Below are 8,550 nucleotides of genomic sequence, written 5' to 3'. Positions count from 1 at the left end.
GGAAAACATCATACAAAAACATCAAACAACCATGATGCTATCAACATTTTTGTGAGTTAACATATGTTTGAACAATAAATAAAACGACATAATCTGATTCTTCACAGTATATGTACAGTTGCGAATCGTTAATTAATAACCCTTAATCCAGCAATATCACCAATGTATCCTTCCAAGTGGCTTATGCAAATGGGCACCATTTTAAGCAATTTTTAAACGCTGAAAGTTTGGGTATTTCTTTGGTCTCGTCAGCGCCGCATTCGCTGCAAAGGTCAAACGATGTTTCGTATAAAAGATAGGTGTGTTCTGTCGCGAGGTTGATATCATAATGTTCTGAGGGGGTTTCCTGACGTCATTGAAGTATTAAATATTCAGACGGAGCACAGAACTATTCAGTGTTGTGTTGTGTGTGTTGTGACAACCAGTTAGTGTCCTGTGCGTAAACGTAAGTTGTCTATGCATTTTAGAAATAAGGTTTCATTTGTGCTTTGAGAGTTTATTTATGGTGATAAAAAGCTAGGGCGGCATTTTCAGGAAACAAACTTGTAGGTAGTTCTATGGTGAAGAAAGTGCGAAACGCTTTTTTTATATTTTGTTCGTGGTATATTTTATCGTGGTTAACAACTATAGAGAAAATTAATGTGTTCGTAATGATTTTTGGTTCTCAAGAAAAATTTTTAAACTTGACAACACAATTGAAAGTTTAATTGATATTTTTTATGTTACTAGACTAATAAAACTGTATCCGAAGAATGCTTATATTATAGCGATGACTCTATTATGAAATATTCATTTTTTCTTATTGCTTAGTATGAGAACGGCATTTTATCTTCGAGTAAGGAAATTATTTTATATCGTTAATTAGTATTAAAGCTTTTTAATGTAAAATTATAATACTAATTAAGTTTTACTTTCATAATCGATGATAATGTTATACTTTTATTTTATCAACAAGCGCTATGTTGAAACATATATTATTAAGAAAAGAGCGTACCAATTCATAAAAGGCCGGCAACGCACTCGCAAGCCTGAGGTGTTGAAAGTGTCCATGGGCGGCGGTATCACATCAGCTGAGCCTCCTGTCCGTCTGTCCCCTGTTATTTAAAAAAAATAAAAAACTTAAGTAATAATAAAGATATAATGAATACTTAAACAAAATAAAATATACCAAGAACTTGTACTGTGCCTTAAACTTTCATTTTCGTTTTCAAAAGAAGAAGAGTGGAAAGGTTTTAACACTTGGTTGTGTTCGTAAGCACATTATACTTAACACTTAGGTATAATGTGCTTACGAACACAACTTCGATTCAGCTGCAATGTTTAACAATTCTTTCAAATTTTGTATTTTACAGGACCTACTTAACGCATGTTTTTATCTCGTAGAAGACAAAAATTTATTCGTGCCTATGTGTAGCAAAATATCGAAAAATCGTACTCTCACTATCAGAGGAATCAAGTGCCTTATATAAAGGACCGACATGTGACCAATATTATAATATTTTTTAAATATATCTAATACCCTAAAACCTTGGATTACTTAAATCATCTAGCGTAGGCTTAATCTGATATGACTTTGACTAGACATATTATTGCTCTGTGACCACGAATACACCTCGTCTATTATAAGGTTACAAAGAATATTTAATTATGTTCTGTGGTTAGATAAGGTTTCAATTCAAGGGTAGGTTAATTCAACTACTACTATTCAACGTGCGATTTTCTTTTATCTATCTTAAAATTTAAATATAATAAAGAGATATGATTAGAGTAAATTTTAACTTTAATAATATTATTATAATTCTGCTATTAAGTTTTTTAGGAATCTCTTTCAACTATAGTACAGGCTTTATTATTTTGAATTAACAAGCTTGAATAATAAAATTTAAGTTTAAATTAGTTAATTTAAGTTTATAGTATAAATATTGAAAAGTGGTAAGAATTATATAATTGAAAACTTACATAATTTTGGATAGCCTCGAGCCGCGTTTAAGTCTTTTGTTCGTGATGTTAAATTTGGATGTAATTAATCGTATCCACACAACTTTAACGCATTTTAAATATTCGACGTTGAGCACGTTCTCAATTATTATCATTGATTCAATTTTTCTTCTAATTTGACTCCATTTATGTCCTTGAGCCAATTCAGTGGCCATAGTATTTTGTTTAAGGATTTTGTTGTTGTACGCTTACTTACTTCTTTCAATGAACACAAACAACATATTTTCATTTATCAACAACAACAATAAAATTGTCATGGATCCAGATGTAACTCGGGATTAAGGCTTGAACTTCTATTACTAAAACGGGCTAAATATCTCTAAAAAAGACTCACATTGCTGTACATATAAAATTGGGCCGCAGACGGAAACTTTTCTGAACATGCTGTATAGTGACCCTTTTATTGCTGACGTTATGTAAGATTAACAAACATACAGGTATTTTCGTTACAAGCACTTACAAAAGTGATAATTTTGTTTTAACGTAACTATTTGCTTTGCTCTTTTGTATGTGCACGCGTAAATAAGCGTCCCGCCCAGGTGTCATTCAGTCGTATATTAAGAAATATAAATCAATATTAATTGTTACTGGTTGAAAACTTTATAAATGCTTGGACCATTTTTAGATTGTTATTCGTAAATCAACTCTTCAACGGATACAAATGTTCCTACTGTGAATACATTTTTTTGACGATTCCGCTAGAGAGCGGGTGTTTTATTTATACAAAAAAAATTATAAAACATGAAAACAAAAATTAGTGATTATATATTTTAATATTACTGTAAGTAGAGAGATATTTATCTGTAAATAATTAATGGTTACTTTAAATTGCAAAACTAACATAAACATTTCGATTACTCGCTAATATCTTAATTGTCTATTCTATAATTTCATAGACTTTTGGGTGTTATATTTATTTGTGATTGTGTTTAAGGTCTCATAACATACTTTTGTTACTAGTACGAAACAAGCTCAAATAGATTTAATTCTAGGTTTTTTAGATTCACACCACCCCAAATTTATTTTACACATTGTACTTTATGGTATTCATATCTCTGCCACTTATAACTTTTAAGTTTTCTAGTAGAATTAATCTTATAAGTACATTTTATCACTAGCAATTTTATCTGAAAGAAAAATTAATAATTGATGCGAAACATTGAACATTTTTATTATTTTCCCGTATGTATTGGCGTTTATATTATGGAGGTGTAAAAATTTTAAGTTAGTTAAACTTTAATTTTATGTTGTTTTCATATAAAACTGTTGTTACGACATATGTGACGTCACGGTGTGCCGGATGTCGGCTTATGTAAATGAGGATTTGTTGGGAAAACCTCTTTGGACATTCAGAACATTTTGACAAGCCATAGATTGTTTTTTATCACTTCAATTGTCTCATTTATGGCTGCACAGAATACATAATGTCAGTATTGGGCGAAAAAGTCTGATATTGTAAAAATCAATTCAGATAAACTTTAAGGCGAAACTTACCTGTTTTGTTATTATATATTATATACACTTCAGCATGTCATTCAATATTCATAGCGATTTTAATCCGGGTGCTATTCAGTAAAAATAATATATATAATAGAAAGTCTGTCTATCATCTGTTCCTTCCACAAATCCCCCTCCCCCATTGAATCTAGTATTAGGTTTCAAAGAAGAGATATAGATGAAGAGTACTACTGCAGATATTTCATTATATTTTAGTGAAAAGAGTGTGTAATTGAGAAGAAAATACATAAATTCAAAATTATAAATTATGAATAAATATGATTTGTAGAATTTTTATTCAAAGAGAAATAATGAAATATTTAACGTGTGAAAATATCCAATTCTATATAAAACTAAAACTAGCAAATGTGGATCAATGAATCCTTTGTGGGTATATATATATATATATATATATGTGTATATATATATATACCAACTTCGCAGCCGACTGGCTTCATTAGCCGTTCAATTAACAGAAGATGTTCAGCCAGTTGATGAAGCAGCTAGCCAAATATCTTGGATCGATGACGTTTCATTACTTGCCTAGCCTGTTGACTGTTAATTTAAATTCCATTTTATGCCACTCTCAAACTCCAAACGAAACTCTTCACAGAGAGTTTGAAGAGTAAACAGACGGCGTGTTTCAGCTTATAAACGAAGCATTGGCCAGCCAGTTTAATAAACGTAACAAACGCTACGGCTGAATATCTTTCAGGCCGCTCAGGCTTTCTAGTAAAACGCCTAGGCAGTTAATTGAACGGATAATTAAGCCTGCAACATATACATTTTACAATCCTCTCCTCCATGATTATAAATAAATAAATTCATTAGGTGAGCATATATGTAACCACAGTATCAGCTTATTTATTTGGTCATTGAGTGATGTTTTATAGGCTAAAGGCTCAATGTTTTTTTTTCAACAAAGTATCAACGCATTAGTTCCTGACAATAAGGTGTTTTACAATTTTTTTTTTACATACTTAACTAAATTATACCACAGATCTCTTTTTATAAACAAATTCTATCGTTAGCCGATTTCCTAAACAAGCATTAATAAATAATAGAGAGTTGACATCTTTTGTTATGGAATGCGTCCTTTACATAACACAATGGACCAAATATGGAGTTCAGTTTCATAATTTTATTAGAAATATTAATAAAAATAATATCAAGGTGATAGTGTGGCAATCTTCACCCGTGATATTACGAATAGTGGTTTTGTAGATTATAGGCACGCTCAGAAAGTTATTCGTTTTGATTTCCTGAACATATAATTAATTATATAAAACTTTTTTCGTTATTACGATTATGATATTTATTTGTTATTCATCACCATTCAATATTTTAACTTTTACTCACATGAGTACTTAGTATACTTACATAAATTAAGTTTATTAATTTGTACATTACAATAGTAAAAAAGAAACAGAAGACTTATAGATACAAAATTCAGATCTTTTTTAATACATACAGAACACAAAAAAGAAAACAATGTAAAAGAACACAGATAAACAACAACAATTAATAATAAATAGAAGTAATTTACAAAATAACACACATATATAAATTTGATTAAAGTTGCGTAATTTGGTCATAATATAATATCCAAATCGTTTCCCGTCATTGACGCAACCAATTTTTTAATTTCATAAAAATGATGTGTAAAATAATAACTATTTACACCAAAGCAATGGCTAAGATCTTAAGGCTAAGATCTACTAAGTTACGCATTTTCGGTGAGAAAATTCACCTTTGGAAAAAATCGTGTCTCAATCATATCTCTGTATACAAAGGTTGTATACAAATATAAAATAATTATCTAATAATAATATTTGCATATTGAGTATTTTTAAATATCCTTCGAGGCATTAACCTCACCTATTGTGAAATTGATTGAAATTCAATTATGTAGGTATTCACATTCCATGGCTAAACGCCAGAAAATAAATTGTAATTATTTGCGTAGCTTTTTAAATTGTTTTTTTGATAGATTTCACTCGGTACTGTTGATTTTATTTGTTATCGAGCTCTTTTTATTCAATTCGAAATGCAAATGCCTATATTTATCCTTATATTATTTACATAGATTATACAGAAATAAATATATATATATACAAGATGCAACCCTGTTCGGGAGAAGGCTTCCTCTAACATTTTCCACTCTATTTTATTTTTTCCTGTCATCGTACAATTTTTGTCAGCTACCTTTCCAACCTCGTAGGCCTATCGTTTTTGTTGTCTGCCCTTTTTTCTTCGTCCTTTTAGGCCAGCCCTTTCGTTTACGGTTTTTGACCATATGCCATCTGTATAATTGGTAATAACAGAACAACATCTCTTACGGTACAGATTAAGTATTTAGGTTGTTTAGTAAAAATATATATCATAGACTCAATCGGATGGTCAACCTTTTGCCGCACTCTACTTGTGTCACTAAGAAAGGAATTTTAAATAATAATTGAATAGCGTTTAACAAGACTGTTTTTTTGGAAACGAGTGATCAAGAACAAGTTTATACCTGAAAATTGTACTATGAATATCGTAAAAAGTGAAATTTCTTATAAAAAGAATTCATTTATATAATTTCAATAATATTCGATGCATCTGCACGGCCTTGCGTAAGGCGATCAAGTATGAAACCAGTTTCTCAATGATATTGTATCTTCTCTCCATTTTTCACTACAGCTGAGTCGATAGTCTTGTAGATGTAGAAAAATTCGAACCGAAATCCATTTGGAATTTTGTTTATAAAAACATGAAGGCCGCTTACGTTGCTTCCAAAGCGATGGCGAGTGTGTCAGATTTCTAGCTAAACTAACTAGCTACATATTTAGAGTCATATTCATAATGATATTAAGGCAGGCGAAAAAATATCTGCCCTAAGAACCAGTTACAATTTCGACTGTATTCCGATTTTTGCACATTTGAAATAAGGATACGTAGTATATAAAAATAAACCAGATCAATGAAGATAAACCTTGAAAAAGACAATAGCATTTAAATAAAAATTATAATATTAAACGAATAAAAATTTAAAACGCTATTTGCTTCGGGAGCAAAAGGTCAGCTACTTTTTCAATATAAGTAGGAGATAAGTAAAGACATATCATTCGCATTATCGTTATCGCCATATTTTTATTGTTTTTTTTTAAATATTTTCTAGATAATTCCTCGACTATGTCGTCGTAAATAGCTTACGTAAATGGTATTGGTAACTCGGATGATAAAACACTGCTACCTATTTCTTTTAAATGCTACAAAAAGTAGTTTGTAGGGTAGTTAAAAAAATAAATATTAGTATCTTGATAGACTTTAGGAGTTTATATCTTGGAAAAAACAATTCAAATATAATAATCTTAGAGTTCGATTCAATCAAGACAAACACAAGTATCACTCCTGTATGACATAAACGAGTTTTTATTGAGGAATCAAACAAACGAAGTCTTAAACACAAATTTTGGGATTTGAAAAAATACTTTGGGATAGGCCTGTCCTATTTTGGTCTGAGGGTCCAGTTCATATAACGCACTTCATATTCCTTTGTATCATAGCTTATAATTTATTTAATTATGCTTAAAATATTTAAACATAAAATGTGCTTAGATTATGAGCTATTTCTTCGATATTTACCTGTTTACCAGTGGCTCTGCAACCTCTTAGGTCTTACCTCAGATTTATGTAGCTCCTTCATGTTCTTTATAAATCTAATAGGCGAGTAGGTGATCGGCTCCTGTGCCTGACATACAACGACTTTAAGAATCTAAGGCAAACCAGTTTCCTTCCGTTCAAATTAATACGCAAATAGACAGAAAGTCTATTGGTGCACAGTCAGAGCTCGAACCTAAGACCTCAGGGGAGTTGCACGCTGAAGGCACTAGGCCAACACTTCTTCTTCTTCAAGTGCCTCTCCATTACTGAAGGTTGGCCGTCAGTTTCCTGAAACGCGTCTCGTCCTGCGCCAGATGCAGCAACTCTTCCGCATTTGCAATACCGGTCCACTCCCTAACGTTGCGATGCCATGACTTCTTCCTTCGACAAACACACCGTTTACCCTGGATTTTTACCCATTATAATATATAGGCCAACACTGCTCTGATAATATTTATATATAATTACTTTGGCTAAATACTCAACATATATATGAAGTTATCTTATTTAATAATATATCAATATATGTAGTTGAAAGTTACACCATGGAATTTATTATAATGAAGATAAAGTGATTCAACGGCTTAATTCTATCAAATGCTCATGTTCCACCCACATAGATGACATCTATACTATTATGTCATACAACTTTCAACGACCTTAAGATATTGCTATTATTTCCATGTTTAACAAGTCGTTTTAACTTAGAATGATCCACTTTATTGATTAAGACTGTTGAATTATTATACAAGACTACATAAGGTATTATGGAGCATTGGGCCTTATATCTTTCCGTTCGTTGCTCTTTCGCGAATTTTGTAAACGTTATTGACATTATTGACAATATTGCCCTAAGATGCATCTAAACTGAATAAACGAATTTCGATTTCGATTTTTTTTAAGTAAACAGTGTTGTTTAGTTCAGCAGCTAGGCTGTTAATTGAACGGCTTATTAAGCTATTTGTTAACATATATATTATGAAGAATAAATATATTTTAAATTTACTGTACATGACCGAAACATAATAGCTACTTATTATTGATACTTCTAAATTGGCTCTGTTAAAATATTTGATTTGATTTAAAAAATCAATAAGGCTCGATCAAGGTATGACTGAGTCATCCATGAAAAATTCGATATTTGACTTTAACACTTGCAGAGGTCATGTGTAATGAGACGGACAAACATACGTGAAGGTTCTATTGTCGTAATAAAGAAATAGGCTTATACACTGTATATATAATGTCTAATAACACAGATTTTTTAAAGGTACCAAATATATTTTCATACTACTTACTTAGTATGTGTGAAAAAATATATACATTTTTAATTATTTATTTTTCACATATATTTTTGAGCGACTTCAAAAACTAATAGTTAAATTATTTTTATAAATGTAGTAGTGCTAT

At 30.7% G+C, this 8,550-nt stretch overlaps 1 protein-coding gene across 2 annotated transcripts in view; it reads left to right on the top strand.

Moving 5' to 3' along the window:
• Nucleotides 1-310: 310 nt before the first annotated feature.
• LOC110997928 overlaps nt 311-8,550 on the top strand; it is a 38,837-nt gene continuing 30,597 nt past the window's right edge. For both annotated transcript variants that reach the window (XM_022266318.2, XM_022266317.2), the window contains exon 1: nt 311-445. The gene's annotated coding sequence lies outside the window, so the exon portion shown is untranslated. The remainder of the gene's footprint in view (nt 446-8,550) is intronic.

This window comes from Pieris rapae, chromosome 15 (genome assembly GCF_905147795.1).
Source record: "Pieris rapae chromosome 15, ilPieRapa1.1, whole genome shotgun sequence".
Classification (NCBI taxonomy): domain Eukaryota; kingdom Metazoa; phylum Arthropoda; class Insecta; order Lepidoptera; family Pieridae; genus Pieris; species Pieris rapae.
Note: the sequence above shows the minus strand (reverse complement) of the source record. Positions and strands in the feature narration are given on the sequence as shown.